The sequence below is a fragment of the Arachis ipaensis genome, chromosome B10 (assembly GCF_000816755.2).
Source record: "Arachis ipaensis cultivar K30076 chromosome B10, Araip1.1, whole genome shotgun sequence".
In the NCBI taxonomy this organism is placed as follows: domain Eukaryota; kingdom Viridiplantae; phylum Streptophyta; class Magnoliopsida; order Fabales; family Fabaceae; genus Arachis; species Arachis ipaensis.
In genome coordinates this window covers 40,333,375-40,351,423 of record NC_029794.2, presented here as the reverse complement: position 1 = coordinate 40,351,423, position 18,049 = coordinate 40,333,375, and positions in this window count along the sequence as shown.

The window sequence follows — 18,049 nt, the reverse complement described above, 5'->3', positions numbered from 1 at the left end:
AAATACATCAGAAAATGGCCACTCCAAAGCTGGATCCCAATTTGAAAGAAGAATTAGAGCGGAAGGGTGCTAGGGTTACTGAGCTTGAAAACAAGGTATCTGAGGTTGAAAAGGAGCTGATGTTGACCAAGGAAAATTATGCGAAGGAAGTAGAGAATGTAAAGAAGAAGGAGGCCAATCTATCTAGTCTGAGTGCTCGGGTGATTGAAGTTACGGCGAGCTTAAAGGAGATGGAAAAGAGTAAGGAGACGACTGTGTTGGATTCTTTTATTGAGGTTTTTGAACGTGCATCTCTTCAGGCGAAATTTTTAGCTCCAGAAGTTGATTTCACCCAAATGGATCCTAGGAAGATGATTTGAGGTGGGGAGATGTTCGAGGATGATGGTGACGCCGAGGAAGAGGACAAAAATAGTTAACGACTGGTTTAGGTCTTATTTTGTTGTGTTTTAAACATTTAGTTTGTTGGTAAACTATTTTGCTCCTAGAGTGAGCTTATGACTGTTTATGTTTGTAACTTTATTTTGCTTGCTGGTTTAAGGAAAGCAGCTTATTTTGCTTCTGGTTACATGCTATTTTGCACATGTTGATTTTCTATTAGTAGAAGTTATATGATAAGTGAATGTTCCCTGATTATGAGTGTGGCTTGGAACCAATTTGTTTGATCATTGCTTTTTATGAAAGCAGGTTGTTTTAATATGGGTAACACATACCATGTGGTATGACTATTTGTGTCACCTTAATGGTGATTCAATGGTTGTATCTGAGAAAGATATGTTGGGTAAAATTGTCTGTTTTAGTTTGATTTGTGGAGTTCTTGATTGTGAAGTTCCATTAGTTTGATGGGGATCGATTTAGGCTTAATGTTCAGTAAAGGCCGAGTAGGCCGATTTTACCGACTATGTGTTTGGATGATGGATGCCAAATAGTCGGATTAGGAATAGGGGTTGTTTGACTGATAGTTTTTAGAATAATCGGATTCTTTATGAAGATCGGCTGTATTTTGACTGATAATTTTTTATTAGTCTGTTTCGGAGTATAGACCTGTTATCTTTTTGACTGATAAAGTCCAAATAGTTGGATTTCGGAGTATAGATCGGTTATCTGTTTGATTGATGAATTCCGAATAGTGAGATTTCGGAGTATAGATCGGTAGGATAATATTTATATATTTATAGATAAGGGAGGAGTGTGAAATGCGAAAATAGTAATTTGATGAAATCAGAAACTTATGTATTGGATAACCTTTAATTATAAAGCCGCAGGTAAGTAAGCCTCGTTAAAACCTCTCCAAGCAAAACCCATTTTTGGGGAAAATCTTGGTAGTAGGAAAAAGAGTTCTTGCATGTCCCTGACTTTTAACTGTAATATAATTTTAAAGATGATACATTCCAAGTGTTAGGCAAATTATTACCATCTAGGGTTTGTAATCGGTAAGCTCCATTACCGATGACTTCTATGACTCGGTAAGGGTCCTCTCAGTTAGCTGCTAGTTTACCATGGTTTGATGGTATTCGAGCCTGTTCGGTTCTTCTGAGCACAAGGTCGTTTACTTGATAAGACCTTGGGTGAAGTCTTTGATTGTATCGCCGAGCTATGTGCTGTTGCATAGCTCGGTGTTTCACTACTGTGGAAGATCGTACTTCTTCAAGGAGGTCGAGTTCGGATTGCCGAGCTTTATCTTTTGTAGTATTGTCGGCCATTTGAGTGTGTAGTGAGGCTTAAGAGATCTCTACAGGTATCATTGCGTCGGAGCTGTATACTAGTCGGAAAGGTGTTTCCTTTGTTGTTGAGTGGATGGTTGTATTATATCACCATATGATCTCGGGGATGAGTTCGGCCCAAAGTCCTTTGGCATCGTCGAGTTTCTTCCTTAAGGCATGTAGCATGACTTTATTCGCGGCTTCTGTTAACCCATTTGTTTGTGGGTGCTCTACCGATGAGAAATGTTGTTTGACCTTTAAGTTTTGCAAAAAGGAAGTGAATTTTTGTTCGGCAAACTAGCGGCCATTATCAGTGATAATGTGCCGAGGTATGCCGAATCTGCAAATAATATGTTTCCATAGAAAGGAAATCATTTGTTGTGAGGCAATCTTTACTAAGGGTTGTGCCTCTATCCATTTTGAAAATTAATCAATTGCTACTATTAAAAATTTTAACTGTCCGGCCGCTAAGGGAAAAGGACTGAGGATGTCGAGCTCCCATTAGTTGAACGGCCAACTTACCTCCGAACAATGTAAGAGTTCAGCTGGAAGGTGTGTGATCGGACTATGTTTCTGGTAGTTGTCACAGCTTTTGACTTTTGTTTTATAATATTGTTGCAACGTCAGCCAGTAGAAATTAGCTCGGAGGATCTTTGAAGACAGGTGGTGCACCAAATTGTGATCTCAGGCAACAGTGCCAGAAAATCTGTACACACGTCTTAATAAATCATTTTTCATTCACAACTTCGATACAACTAACCAGCAAGTGCACTGGGTCGTCCAAGTAATAAACCTTATGTGAGTAAGGGTCGATCCCACGGAGATTGTTGGTATGAAGCAAGCAATAGTCACCTTGTAAATCTCAGTCAGGCGGATATCAAAAGGTTATGGAGTTTTCGAAATCAAATAATAAGTAAACATAAAATAAGGATGGAAACACTTATGTAATTCATTGGTGAGAATTTCAGATAAGCGTATAGAGATGCTTTCGTTCCTCTGAACCTCTGCTTTCCTGCTGTCTTCATCCAATCAGTCTTACTCCTTTCCATGGCTGGCTTTATGTAAGGACATCACCGTTGTCAATGGCTACTTTTAATCCTTTCTGAAAAATGGTCCGATGCGCTGTCACTGCATGGCTAATCGTCTGGAGGCATCACCCTTGTCAATGGCTGCATCCTATCCTCTTGTGAAAATGGTCCAAATGCTCTGTCACAGCACGGCTAATCATCTGAGGTTCTCGATCATGCTGGAATAGGATTCACCCTCCTTTTGCGTCTGTCACTACGCCCAACACTCGCGAGTTTGAAGTTCGTCACAGTCATTCAATCCCAGAGTCCTACTCGGAATACCACAGACAAGGTTTAGACTTTCCGGACTCTCATGAATGCCGCCATCGATCTAGCTTATACCACGAAGATTCTGATTAAGAGATCCAAGAGAAACTCATTCAATCTAAGGTAGAACGGAAGTGGTTGTCAGGCACGCGTTCATAGGGAATGATGATGATTGTCACGTTCATCACATTCAGGTTGAAGTGCGAATGAATATCTTAGAAGCGGAATAAGTTGAATTGAATAGAAAAATAGTAGTACTTTGCATTAATCTTTGAGGAACAGCAGAGCTCCACACCTTAATCTATGGAGTGTAGAAACTCTACCGTTAAAAATACATAAGTGAAAGGTCCAGGCATGGCCGAATGGCCAGCCCCCATGATCTAAGAACCAGACGTCCCAAGATGATCAAAAGATGTCTAATACAATAGTAAAAAGTCTTATTTATACTAAACTAGTTACTAGGGTTTACAGAAGTAAGTAATTGATGCATAAATCCACTTCCGAGGCCCACTTGGTGTGTGCTTGGGCTGAGCTTGAATGTTACACGTGTAGAGGTCATTCTTGGAGTTGAACACCAGTTTGTAACGTATTTCTGGCGTTCAACTCTGGCTTGTGACGTGTTTCTGGCGTTTAACTCCAGACAGCAGCGTAGAACTGGCGTTCAACGCCCTTTTACTTCATCTAAACTCGGCCAAAGTATAGACTATTATATATTGCTGGAAAGCCCTGGATGTCTAATTTCCAACGCAATTAAAAGCATGCCATTTTGAGTTCTGTAGCTCCAGAAAATCCACTTTGAGTGCAGGGAGGTCAGAATCCAACAGCATCAGCAGTCCTTTTTCTACCTCTGAATCTGATTTTTGCTCAAGTCCTTCAATTTCAGCCAGAAAATACCTGAAATCACAGAAAAATACACAAACTCATAGTAAAGTCCAGAAATGTGAATTTAACATAAAAACTAATGTAAACATCCCTAAAAGTAACCAGATTCTACTAAAAACATACTAAAAACAATGCCAAAAAGCATATAAATTATCCGCTCATCACAACACCAAACTTAAATTGTTGCTTGTCCCCAAGCAACTGAAAATCAAATAGGATAAAAAGAAGAGAATATACTATAAATTCCAAACTATCAATAAAACATAGTTCCAATTAAATGAGCGGGACTTTGAGACATCTCTGGGATCTCATGGTGATGAGCTTCATGCGTCTCTTGAGATCCATGAATGGGCTGTCTTGCTTGCTCCATCCTTTTCTTAGTGATGGGCTTCTCTTCCTCAATGGGAATGTCTCCTTCTATGAAAGCTCCAGCTGAGTAACATAGATGGCAAATAAGATGAGGAAAAGCTAGCCTTACCCCAAGAGAGGGCTTTTCGGCTATTTTGTAGAGTTCAAGGGAGATGACTTTATGAACTTCTACTTCTTCTCCAGTCATGATGCTATGAATCATGATGGCCCGATCCACAGTAACTTCAGATCGGTTGCTAGTGGGGATGATGGAGCGTTGGATGAACTCCAACCATCCTCTAGCCACAGGCTTGAGGTCCAGTTTTCTTAGTTGAACCGGCTTGCCTTTGGAGTCAATCTTCCATTGAGCTCCTTCCACACATATGTCCATGAGGACTTGATTCTCCGGTCTTAGGTGCCATCAATGGTAATGGAAAAGCAAAAAGCTTATGCTTTTACCACACCAAACTTAGAATATTGCTCGCCCTCGAGCAAGAGAAGAAAGAATAGATGAAGAAGAAGAAGAAAATATGGAGGAGAAGAAGGAGTGGTGTATTCGGCCAAGAAGAAAAGAGAGGGTTGTGTTGTGTGAAAATGAGGAAGAATGGAGGGCTATATATAGGGAAGGGAGAGGGGTAAGGTACGGCCATAAGGGTAGGTTTTGGGTGGGAAATTGATTTTGAATTTTGAAGGTAGGTGGGGTTTATGAAGTAGGTTTATGGGGAAGAGTGGATGGATGTGAGTGGTGAAGTGGTGATAGGTAAGAGAGATTGAGGTGATTGGTGAAGAGTTTTGGGGAAGAGTGTTTATGGGATTGTGTGAAAGAGGGGTGAGAAGAAGTGAGTGGAGGTAGGTGGGGATCCTATGGGGTCCACAGATCCTGAGGTGATCCTGTGGGGTCCACAGATCCTGAGGTGTTCAAGGATTTACAACCTTGCACCAAATTAGGCATGCAAAATGCTCTTGCACACAACTCTGGGCGTTCAGCGCCAGATTGGTGCTTGTTCTGGGCATTGAACACCCATTTGTTGCCCATTTCTGGCGTTGAACGCCAGAACCATGCTTGTTCTGGGCGTTCAGCGCTAGCTCTTCTCCAGGGTGCAATTCTGGCATTCAAACGCCCAGATGCTGCCCATTTTGGGCGTTCAGCGCCAGAACCATGCTCTGTTCTGGTGTTGAACACCAGCCAGATGCTTCTTACTGGCGTTTAAACGCCAGTAAGGTCTTCCTCCAGGGTGTGATTTTTCTTCTGCTGTTTTTGATTCCGTTTTCAATTTTTATATTTATTTTGTGACTCCACATGACCATGAACCTAATAAAAACTCTGTTTTGAGAGAAGCTTACTGTGCCTCTTTTCCATGTTTACAGAAAGGTAACCTTGAGTTGTAAACACAAGGGAGTCCTCATTTAATTGAAGGACTAATTCACCTCTGTCAACATCAATCACAGATCTTGCTGTGGCTAGAAAAGGTCTTCCAAGGATGATGGATTCATCCTCATCCTTCCCAGTGTCAAGGATTATGAAATCAGCAAGGATGTAAAGGCCTTCAACCTTTACTAACACGTCCTCTACTTGTCCATAAGCCTGTTTTCTTGAATTGTCTCCCATCTCTAATGAGATTTTAGCAGCTTGCACCCCATAGATTCCCAGTCTCTCTATTACAGAGAGGGGCATGAAGTTTATCCCTGAACCAAGGTCACACAGAGCCTTTTCAAAGATCATGTTGCCTATGGTACAAGGTATTACGAACTTTCCAGGATCCTATTTCTTCTGAGGCAATGTCAGTTGATCCAGATCACTTAGTTCATTGGTGAACAAGGGAGGTTCATCTTCCCAAGTCTCAATACCAAATAACTTGGCATTCAGCTTCATGATTGCACCAAGAAACTTGGCAGCTTGCTCTTCAGTAACATCTTCATTCTCTTCAGAAGAGGAATACCCATCAGAGCTCATGAATGGCATAAGGAGGTTCAATGGAATCTCTATGTTCTCTTGATGAGTCTCAGATTCCTTTGGTTCCTCAGAGGAAAGCTCCTTATTGATCACTGGACGTCCCAGGAGGTCTTCCTCACTGGGATTCACGTCCTCAACCTCCCTTACAGGTTCGGCCATGGTGGTTATGTCAATGGCCTTGCACTCTCCTTTTGGATTTTCTTCTGTATTGCTTGGGAGAGTACTAGGAGGGATTTCAGTGATCCTTTTACTCAGTTGGACCACTTTTGCCTCCAAATTTCTAATGGAGGATCTTGTTTCATTCATGAAACTCACAGTGGCCTTAGATAGATCAAAGACTAAATTTGCTAAGCTAGATGGATTCTGCTCAGAATTCTCTGTCTGTTGCTGAGTGGATGATGGAAAAGGTTTACTATTGTTAAACCTATTTCTTCCACCATTATTAAAGCCTTGTTGAGGCTTTTGTTGATCCTTCCATGAGAAATTTGGATTCTTAATTTTTGAATTCTAACTAATAATTAAATTAAAAACAAAAATATTTTATTTTATTTTATTTTAATTAATATTCGAATGCTCCATCCCTTTCATCTCTTTCTATTTATTTTATTTAATTACTAACACTTCTCTTCTTCTTAAAAAATTCGAACCATCTTCCTCTCTCTGAGTTTGAATTCTCTTTATTCTCTCTCTACCTCATTCTTCTCTTCTTCTACTCACATAAAAGAATCTCTATACTGTGACATAGAGGATTCCTCTTCTTTTCTGTTCTCTTCTTTTTCATATGAGCAAGAATAAGGATAAGAACATTCTTGTTGAAGCTGATCTTGAACCTGAAAGGACTCTGAAGAGGAAGCTAAGAGAAGCTAAAACACAAAACTCTGGAGAGGACCTAACAAAAATTTTCGAAAAAGAAGAAGACATGGCCGAACCCAATAACAATGGTGGAGATGCAAGGAAGATGCTTGGTGACTTTACTGCACCTACTTCTGACTTCTATGGAAGAAGCATCTCAATTCCTGCAATTGGAGTAAACAACTTTGAGCTTAAGCCTCAACTAGTTTCTCTAATGCAGTAGAATTGCAAGTTTCATGGACTTTCATTGGAAGATCCTCATCAGTTTTTAGCTGAATTCTTGTAAATCTGTGATACTGTTAAGACCAATGAGGTTAATCCTGAGGTCTACAGACTTATGCTTTTCCCTTTTGCTGTGAGAGACAGAGCTAGGATATGGTTAGACTTATAACCTAAAGAAAGCCTGAACTCTTGGAAAAAGTTGGTCAATGCTTTCTTGGCCAAATTCTTTCCATCTCAAAAGTTGAGCAAGCTTAGAGTGGAAGTCTAAACCTTCAGACAGAAGGAAGGTGAATCCCTCTATGAAGCTTGGGAAAGATACAAGCAATTGATCAGAAAGTGTCCTTCTGACATGCTTTCAGAATGGAGCATCCTATGTATATTCTATAATGGTCTGTCTGAATTGTCCAAGATATCATTGGATCACTCTGCTGGTGGATCTCTTCATCTGAAGAAGACGCCTGCAGAAGCCCAAGAACTCATTGAAATGGTTGCAAATAACCAGTTCATGTATACTTCTGAAAAAAATCCTGTGAATAATGGGATGACTCAGAAGAAAGGAGTTCTTGAGATTGATACTCTGAATGCCATATTAGCTCAGAATAAAATATTGACTCAAGAAGTCAATATGATTTCTCAAAATTTGACTGGAATGCAAGCTGTATCCGGCAGTACTAAAGAAGCTTCATCTGAAGGAAAAGCTTATGACCCTAAGAATCCTGGAATGGAAGAAGTGAATTACATGGGAGAATTCTATGGAAACACTTACAATCCTTCATGGAGGAATCATCCTAATTTCTCATGGAAAGATCAACAGAAGCCTCAACAAGGTTTCAATAATAATAATGGTGGAAGAAATAGGTTTAGCAATAGCAAGCCTTTTCCATCATCTTCTGAGCAACAGACAGAGAATTCTAAGCAGAGCCTCTCTGACTTAGCAACCATAATCTCTGATCTATCTAAGACCATTCTCAGTTTCATGACTGAAACAAGGTCCTCCATCAGAAATTTGGAGGCACAAGTGGGTCAACTAAGTAAAAGAGTTACTGAAACCCCTCCTAGTAATCTCCCAAGCAATATAGAAGAGAATCCAAAGAGAGAGTGCAAGGCCATAAATATACCCAACATGGCCGAACCTGTAGAGGAGGGAAAGGTAGTGAATTCCAGTAAGGAAGACCTCAATGGACGTCCACTGGCCACTAAGGAGTTCCCTATTGAGGAACCAAAGGAATTTGAGGCTCATATAGAGACCATAGAGATTCTACTGAACTTACTGTTGCCATTCATGAGCTCTGATGAGTATTCTTCCTCTGAAGAGGATGAAGATATTATTGAAGAGCAAGTTGCTCAATATCTAGGAGCAATCATGAAGCTGAATGCCAAGTTATTTGGTAATGAGACTTGGGAGGATGAACCTCCATTGCTCAATAATGAACTAAATGCTTTGGGGCAACTGAAATTACCTCAGAAGAAATCGAATCCCGGAAAGTTCTTAATACCTTGTACCATAGGCACCATGACCTTTAAGAAGGCTCTGTGTGACCTGGAATCAGGAATAATGCCACTCTCTGTAATGGAGAAACTAGGAATCTTTGAGGTACAATCTGCTAAATTCTCACTAGAATTGGCAAACAAATCAAGGAAACAGGTTTATGGACTTGTAGAGGATGTCTTAGTGAAGGTTGAAGGCCTGTACATCCCTGTTGATTTCATAATCCTAGACACTGAGAAGGATGAAGATGAATCTGTTATCCTTGGAAGACCCTTCCTAGCCACAGCAAGAGCAGTGATTGATGTGGACAGAGGAGAGTTAGTCCTTCAATTGAATGAGGACTACCTTGTGTTTAAGGCTCAAGGATCTTCTTCTGTAACCATGGAGAGGAAGCATGAAAAGCTTCTCTCAATACAGAGCCCCTACACTCAACTTCTAAGTTTGGTGTTGAGAGGCCACCATTAAGCTCTGAGTCTCTGTGAAGCTCTCTAAGAGATTACTGTCAAGCTATTGACATTAAAGAAGCGCTTATTGGGAGGCAACCCAATGTTATTTAATTATATTTATCTATTTTTCATTGTTATTTTATGTTTTCTTTAGGTTGAGGATCATGTGAAGTCACAAAAACAACTGCAGAATTAAAGCGGAATCAAAAACAGCATTAAAAATAGTACACTCTGGAGGACAAGCTTACTGGCGTTTAGGATAGCAGAATGGGCGTTTAACGCTCAGCCTGGCAGCATTTTGGGCGTTAAACGCTATAATGGGCAGCATTCTGGGCGTTTAACGCCAGAAAATGATGTCTGGCGTCTGGCTGGCGTTAAACGCCAGAATTGGCAGACAGACTGGCGTTTAACGCCAGAAAAGGGTGTCTGGCTGGCATTAAACACAAGAAAGGGGTAGCAGACTGGCGTTTAACGCTAAAATTGGCACACAGAGGGCGTTTGAATGCCAGAATGGTGCAGGGAGCAGAATTCCTTTACACCTCAGGATCTGTGGACCCCACAGGATCCCGACCTACCCCACCTCTTCTTCTCTCCTCTTCACACCTTTCTGTACCACTCTTCCCCAAATACCCTTGACCAATCTCATCAATAACTCTTCCCCAAATACCCTTCACCAATCAAATCATACCCTCTTCTCTATAATCTCTTCACCACTCACATCCATCCATCATAAAACCCTACCTACTTCACCATTCAAATTCAAACCATTTCCCCCCAAACCCACCCCTTCATAACCGAATTCCCTCTCTCTCTTACCCTATAAATACCCCTCCTTACCACCTTCCGTTCCACACATCATACACAATAACCCCCTGATGAGCGGATAATTCATACCCTTTTTGGCATTGTTTTTACATAGTTTTTAGTATGTTTTACTTAATTTTATTATATTTTTATTAGTTTTTATGCAAAAATCACATTTCTGGACTTTACTATGAGTTTGTGTATTTTTCTGTGATTTCAGGTATTTTCTGGCTGAAATTGAGGGACCTGAGCAAAAATCTGATTCAGAGGCTGAAAAAGGACTGCAGATGCTGTTGGATTCTGACCTCCTTGCACTCGAAATGGATTTTCTGGAGCTACAGAAACCCAATTGGCGCGCTCTCAATTGCATTGGAAATTAGACATCCTGGGCTTTCCAGCAATATTTAATTGTCCATGCTTTGCCCAAGTTTTGACGATGTAAACTGGCGTTTAAATGCCAACTTCCTGCAGTATTCTGGCGTTAAATGCCAGAACTGAGTTACAAGCTGGAGTTAAATGCCCAAACTGAGACCAAAGCTGGCGTTTAACTCCAAGAAGAGTCTCTACACGTGAAAACTTCAATGCTCAGCCCAAGCACACACCAAGTGGGCCCCGGAAGTGGATTTCTTTACTATCTACACTTAGTTACTTATTTTCTGTAACCCTAGCTACTAGTTTAGTATAAAAACTACTTTTAGTGATTTATTTTATATCCTTGATCAGTTTTATGCTATCATAGATCATATTGTACACGTTTGGAGGCTGGCCTCACGGCCATTCCTAGACCTTCTGTTCTTATGTATTTTCAACGGTGGAGCTTCTACACCCCAAAGATTAAGGTGTGGAGCTCTGCTGTTCCTCATGAATTAATGCAAAATACTATTGTTTTTCTATTCAATTCAAGCTTATTCTTATTCTATGATATTCATTCTCACCTATGAACGCGTGCCTGACAACCACTTCCGTTCTACATGAAAACAAGCTTGAATGCATATCTCTTAGCCTCCTGGTTCACGATCAGAGTCTTCGTGGTATAGGCTAGAATTATTGGCGGCCATTCCTGAGATCCAGAAAGTCTAAACCTTGTCTTTGGTATTCCGAGTAGGATCTGGGAAGGGATGACAGTGACGAGCTTCAAACTTGCGAGTGTTGGGCGTAGTGACAGACGCAAAAGGATCAATGGATCCTATTCCATCATGAGTGAGAACCGACAGATGATTAGTCGTGCGGTGACAGCGCATTTGGACCATTTTCACTGAGAGGATGGACGGTAGCCATTGACAATGGTGATTCCCCCAACATACAGCTTGCCATAGAAAGGAGTATGAATGATTGAATGTAGGCAGTAGAAAAGCAGAGATTCAGAAGGAGCAAAGCACCTCCATACGCTTATCTGAAATTCTCACCAATGAATTATATAAGTATTTCTATCTTACTTCATATTTTATTTATATTTTAAGTATTAAAATCTCATAACCATTTGAATCTGCCTGACTGAGATTTACAAGATGGCCATATCTTGCTTCAAGCCGACAATCTCCGTGGGATCGACCCTTACTCACGTAAGGTATTACTTGGACGACCCAATGCACTTGCTAGTTAGTTGTGCGGAGTTGTGAAAAAGAATTGAGATTATGAACGTGCGCACTAAGTTTTTGGCGCATTGTTAGAGATCACAATTTCGTGCACCAAGTTTTTGGCGCCGTTGCCGGGGATTGTTCAAGTTTGGACAACTGACGGTTCATCTTGTTGCTCAGATTAGGTAATTTTATTTTAATTTTAAGCTTTTTGTTTTTATTGTTTTTATTTTCAAAAAATTTTCAAAAAAAATGAAAATAAATTCTTCTATGACTTCAGAATTTTTAAGAATGAATTCTAGAGTTTCATGATGATCTGTTGAAGTCTGGCTGGCTGTGAAGCCATGTCTAATCTTTTGGACCTAGGTTTCAACTTATCATCACAGGAGCTTGTTGATTTCTATCAAGCTTGCTGTTGAATGTAATGATATGCTAAAGCTTGGCTGGCCATTGGCCATGTCTAGTGTTTTGGACCGGAGCTTTCATTGAAGGCTTGGCTGGCTAGTAAGCCATGTCTAATTCCTGGACCGGAGTTTTAGGCTAACATTGCATGATTCCTGGAATTCTTATTAAAAATTTTGAAATCCTTATTTTTCTTTTTTTAAAATAATTTTCGAAAAATACAAAAAAAAGGAATAAAATTATAAAACCAAAAATAATTTTGTGTTTCTTGTTTGAGTCTTGTGTCAATTTTTAAGTTTGTTGTCAATTGCTTCTTTTTAATTTTTCTTTAAATTTTCGAAAACCCATGCATGATGTTCTTCATGATCTTCAAGTTGTTCTTGATGAACTTCTTTGTTTGATCTTTGCATTTTCATGTTTTGTGTCTTTTCTTGTTTTTCTTATGCATTTTTAATTTGTTAGTGTCTAAACATCGAAAATCTCTAAGTTTGGTGTCTTGCATGTGTGTCTTTTCTTAAAAATTTCCAAAAATAAGTCCTTGGTGTTCATCTTGACATTCAAAGTGTTCTTGGTGTTCATCTTGACATTCAAAGTGTTCTTGCATATTCTTCTTGTTTTGATTCATAATTTTTATGTTTTGTTTCAATTTTGTGTTTTTCTCTCTCCTCATTAAAAATTCAAAAATAAAAAAAATATCTTTCCCTTATTTTGCTCATAATTTTCGAAAATTTGAATTGATTTAGTCAAAAGTTTTAAAAATCTAGTTGTTTCTTATGAGTCAAGTCAAATTTTCAATTTAAAAATTCTATCTTTTCAAAATCTTTTTCAAAAATTAAATCTTTTTCATTTTTACTTTATTTTCGAAAACTTTTAAAAATTAATTTTCAAAATCTTTTTCTTATTTTTTTTACTTCATGTTTTCGAATTTATTACTAACATTTAATATTTTGATTCAAAATTTTCAAGTTGTTACTTGCCTATTAAGAAAGGTTCAATCTTTAAAATTCTAGAATCATATATTTTAGTTTCTTATTAGTCAAGTAATCAACTTTAATTTCAAAAATCAAACCTTTTTAATTTCCTTTTCAAAACTTTTTCAAAATAATTTTCAATCATATCTTTTTCAAAATCAATTTCAAAATCTTTTCTAACTTCTTATCTTTTCAAAATTGATTTTCAAATCTTTTTCAACTAACTACTTGACTTTTTGTTTGATTTTAAAAGTTATTCCATTTCAATCATATCTTTTTCAAAACCACCTAACTACTTCTCTCTCTCCAATTATCGAAAATTACTAACCCCTTTCTCAAAAATTTGTTTTAATTAACTAATTGTTTTAACTTTAATTTTAATTTAATTTTATTTCTCTTTCTAATTTTTGAACTCTAACTAATAATTAAAATAAAAACAAAAATATTTTTCATTTTATTTTAATTTAAATCTGAATTTTTCTCTCTCTCATCTCTTTCTATTTATTTATCTACTAACACTTCTCTTCTACTCACAATTCGAACCCCCTCTTCCACTCTGTGTTCGAATTATTCTCTCCTCTTTTCTTCTACTCACATAAAGGAATTTCTATACTGTGACATAGAGGATTCCTTACTTTCTTGTTCTCTTCTCTTTCATATGAGCAGGAACAAGGATAAGAACATTCTTGTTGAAGCTGATCCTGAACCAGAAAGGACTCTAAAGAGGAAGCTAAGAGAAGCTAAAGCACAACTCTCTGGAGAGGACCTAATAGAAATTTTCGAAAAAGAAGAAGACATGGCAGCCAAAAATAACAACAATGCCAACAATGCAAGGAAGATGCCTAGTGACTTCATTGCACTTTCTTCTAACTTCTGTGGAAGAAGCATCTCAATTCCTGCCATTGGAGCAAACAACTTTAAGCTTAAGCCTCAATTAGTTTCTCTAATTCAACATAATTGCAAGTTTTATGGACTTCCATTGGAAGATCCTCATCAGTTCTTAGCTGAATTCTTGCAAATCTGTGACACTGTTAAGACCAATGGAGTTGATCCCGAGGTCTACAGGCTTATGCTTTTCCCTTTTGCTGTAAGAGAAAGAGCTAGAACATGGTTGGATTCACAACCTAAGGAAAGCGTGAACTCTTGGAAAAAGCTGGTCAGTACTTTTCTGGCCAAATTCTTTCCACCTCAAAAGATGAGCAAGCTTAGAGTGGGAATCCAAACCTTCAGACAGAAGGAAGGTGAGTCCCTCTATGAAGCTTGGGAAAGATATAAGCAATTGATCAAAAGGTGTCCTACTAACATGCTTCCAGAATGGAGCATCATATGTATATTCTATGATGGTCTGTCTGAGTTGTCAAAAATGTCATTGGACCATTCTGCAGGAGGATCTCTTCATCTGAAAACCCCTGGAGAAGCTCAGGAACTCATCGAAATGGTTGCAGATAACCAGTTCATGTACACTTCTGAGAGGAGTCCTGTTAACAATGGGACGCCTCAGAAGAAGGGAGTTCTTGAAATTGATACTCTGAATGCCATATTGGCTCAGAATAAAATATTGACTCAGCAAGTCAATATGATTTCTCAGAGTCTGAATGGATTACAAGCTGCATCCAACAGTACTAAAGAAGCATCTTCTGAAGAAGAAGCTTATGATCTTGAGAACCCTGCAATGGTAGAGGTGAATTACATGGGAGAACCCTATGGAAACACCTATAATCCTTCATGGAGAAATCATTCAAATTTCTCATGAAAGGACCAATAGAAGCCTTGATGAGAGGAACTTTTGCGTGGTGTAGAAATTTGCGGATAAATCCTCGTTGCAAGTATAGTTTCTAAACCTTCAAAAGTCCTTTTATGCAAATGTTTTGGTTGTCACAAGTAACAAACCCCTAAATAAATTGATAACCAAAGTATTCAAACCTCGGGTCGTCTTCTCAAGGAACTGCAGGGAGGTATGTTCTTATTATTGGTTATGGAGATTGTAAATTGGGGTTTTGAGAATGAGGAGGGAATGATTTAATTAGCAAATAAAGTAAATGAAGAACAAGCAATTTAAATGGCAAGTAAAATAAATAAATGACTGTAAATAAACTTTTGGCAAGGTATGAGAAATTAGAGGTCCTATCCTAGTTACCCTTATCAATGATAATGAGAATTGAATCTTAATTCCACTTTGTTAACCTTTACTAAGATAAAGGAAGGTCAAGGGATTAATTGGTTGATCTTCGAATCCTATTTATTTCCTAAGGAAAGATTGGGATTATTGAAGTTCAATTCAATTAACAAAGATAACAATTACCATTCATGTTTGAGTTTGATAACTCCTGAATTACTGATTTCTTAACCAAGACCAAAAGGGAGGAAAGTAAATCTACTGGAATAAAAATGTCTTCAGATGGGAATAACAATAATGTAAATAAGAGTAAGCAATATTAAACTGAAATAACTCAAATAACATTAATTCAAAAGAGTAATCTGTAACATGAATGTAGCATAAGCAAAATAGGCAACATAACTAATATAAGCATTAAAGTATCTAAAAGTAAGAGATAAATATAAAGTAAAAGAACATTGAACCTGGGATCGAGAGTCACTCCTAAAACTAAGAGAAATCCTAAATCCTAATCCTAAGAGAGAAGAGAGAGGAGAGAACCTCTCTCTAAACTAAATCTAAATCATGAAAACTAACTAAAGTGGTCTCCCTCTTGAATGGATGCATTCCCTCACTTCATAACCTCTGGTCTATGCCTTCTGGACTTGGATTTGGGCCAAAAAGGGCTTCAGAATTCGCTGGGGGTGTTTTCTGCAATTTCTGGTGCGTGGCCTCTGTCACGCATCCGCGTGGGTTACGCGGTCGCGTCATTCGGAGTTTTCCTTGTCACGCGGTCGCGTCTGTCATGCGGCCGCGTCGCTGCTTTTTTGCGCTTGGCATGCGGCCGCGTCGCCCATGCGATCGCGTGGATGGCAGTTTCTTCACAAACTCCGTTTTATGCTTTCCTTCCATTTTTGTATGTTTCCTTTCCATCCTTTAAGTCATTCCTGCCTTAGAAGATCTGAAACTACTCAACACACTAATCACGGCATCGAATGGAAATAAAGGTAATTAAAATAATTAATTTTAAATAATAGGAAAACATGTTTTTCACATACATCACATAATGAGGAAGGGAAAGTAAAACCATGCAATTAATATGGATAAGTGGGTGAAGGATTGAATAAATCACTCAGATTAAGCACAAAATATATCATAAAATATGGGTTTATCAAGCCTCAACAAGGCTTCAACAATAATGGTGGAAGAAATAGGTTTAGCAATAGCAAGCCTTTTCCATCATCTTCTCAGCAACAGACAGAGAATTCTGAACAGAGCCATTCTGGCCTAGCAACCATAGTCTCTGATCTATCTAAGACCACACTAAGTTTCATGAATGAAACAAGGTCCTCCATTAGAAATTTGGAGGTACATGTGGGTCAGCTGAGTAAGAAGATTACTGAAACTCCTCCCAGTACTCTCCCAAGCAATACAGAAGAAAATCCCAAGAGAGAGTGCAAGGTCATAACCATGACCAACATGGCCGAACCTGGAGAGAGTGAGGAGGACGTGAGTCCCAGTGAGAAAAGCCTCCTGGGACGTCCTTTGGACAGAAAGGAGTTTCCCTTTGTAGAACCAAAGGAATCTGAGGCTCATACAGAGACCATAGAGATTCCATTGAACCTCCTTCTGCCATTCATGAGCTCTGATGAATATTCTTCCTCTGAAGAGGATGAAGATATTGCTAAAGAGCAAGTTGCTAAATATCTAGGAGCAATCATGAAGCTAAATGCCAAGTTATTTGGTACTGAGACATGGGAGGATGAACCCCCCTTGTTCACCAATGAACTGAATGCATTAATGAGGCAGAGATTACCTCAGAAGAAACCAGATCCCGGAAAATTCTTCATACCTTGTACCATAGGCACCATGACCTTTGAGAAGGCTCTATGTGACCTGGGATCACGGATAAACCTTATGCCACTCTCTGTAATGGAGAAACTGGGAATCTTTGAGGTACAAGCTGCAAGAATCTCACTAGAGATGGCAGACAAATCAATGAAACAGGCTTATGGACTAGTAGAGGACATGCTAATAAAGGTTGAAGGCCTTTACATCCCTGCTGATTTCATAATCTTAGACACTGGGAAGGATGAGGATGAATCCATCATCCTTGGCAGACCCTTCCTAGCCACAGCAAAAGCTGTGATTGATGTTGATAGAGGAGAGTTAGTCCTTAAGTTGAATGAGGACTACCTTGTATTCAAGACTCAAGGTTCTCCTTCTGTAACCATGGAGAGGAAGCATGAAAAGCTTCTCTCAATACAGAGTCAAACAAAACCCCTACATTCAAACTCTAAGTTTGGTGTTGGGAGGCTACAACCAAACTCTAAGTTTGGTGTTGAGAGGCCACAAGTGTTGAGATGCCCCAACCCTGCTCTGATTATCTATGAGGCTTCATGAGAGCTCACTGTCAAGCTATTGACATTAAAGAAGCGCTTATTGGGAGGCAACCTAATGTTATTTAATTATATCTATTTATTTTCCATTGTTATTTTATGTTTTCTTTAGGTTGATGATCATGTGAAGTCCAAAAAACAACTGAAAAATCAAAAAAAGAATGAAAAATAGCATTAAAAATAGCTCACCCTGGAGGAAGAACTTACTGGCGTTTAAACGCCAGTAAGAAGCATCAGACTGGCGTTTAACGCCAGAAAGAAGCATCAAGCTGGCGTTAAATGCCAGAAACAAGCTACAGACTGGCATTTAACACCAGAAACAGGCTACAGCTTGGCGTTTAACGCCAGAAACAAGCAGCAGTCTGTCGTTAAACGCGAGGATTGCACACTAAGGGCATTTTGCACGCCTACATGGAGCAGGGATGTTAAGTCCTTGACCCCTCAGGATCTGTGGATCCCACAGGATCCCCTCGTACCTACATCTTCTTCTCTCTTCTTCACACATTTTCATAACCCTCTTTCCCAAATACCCTTCACTAATCACCTCATTCACTCTTCCCCAAAACCCCATCTA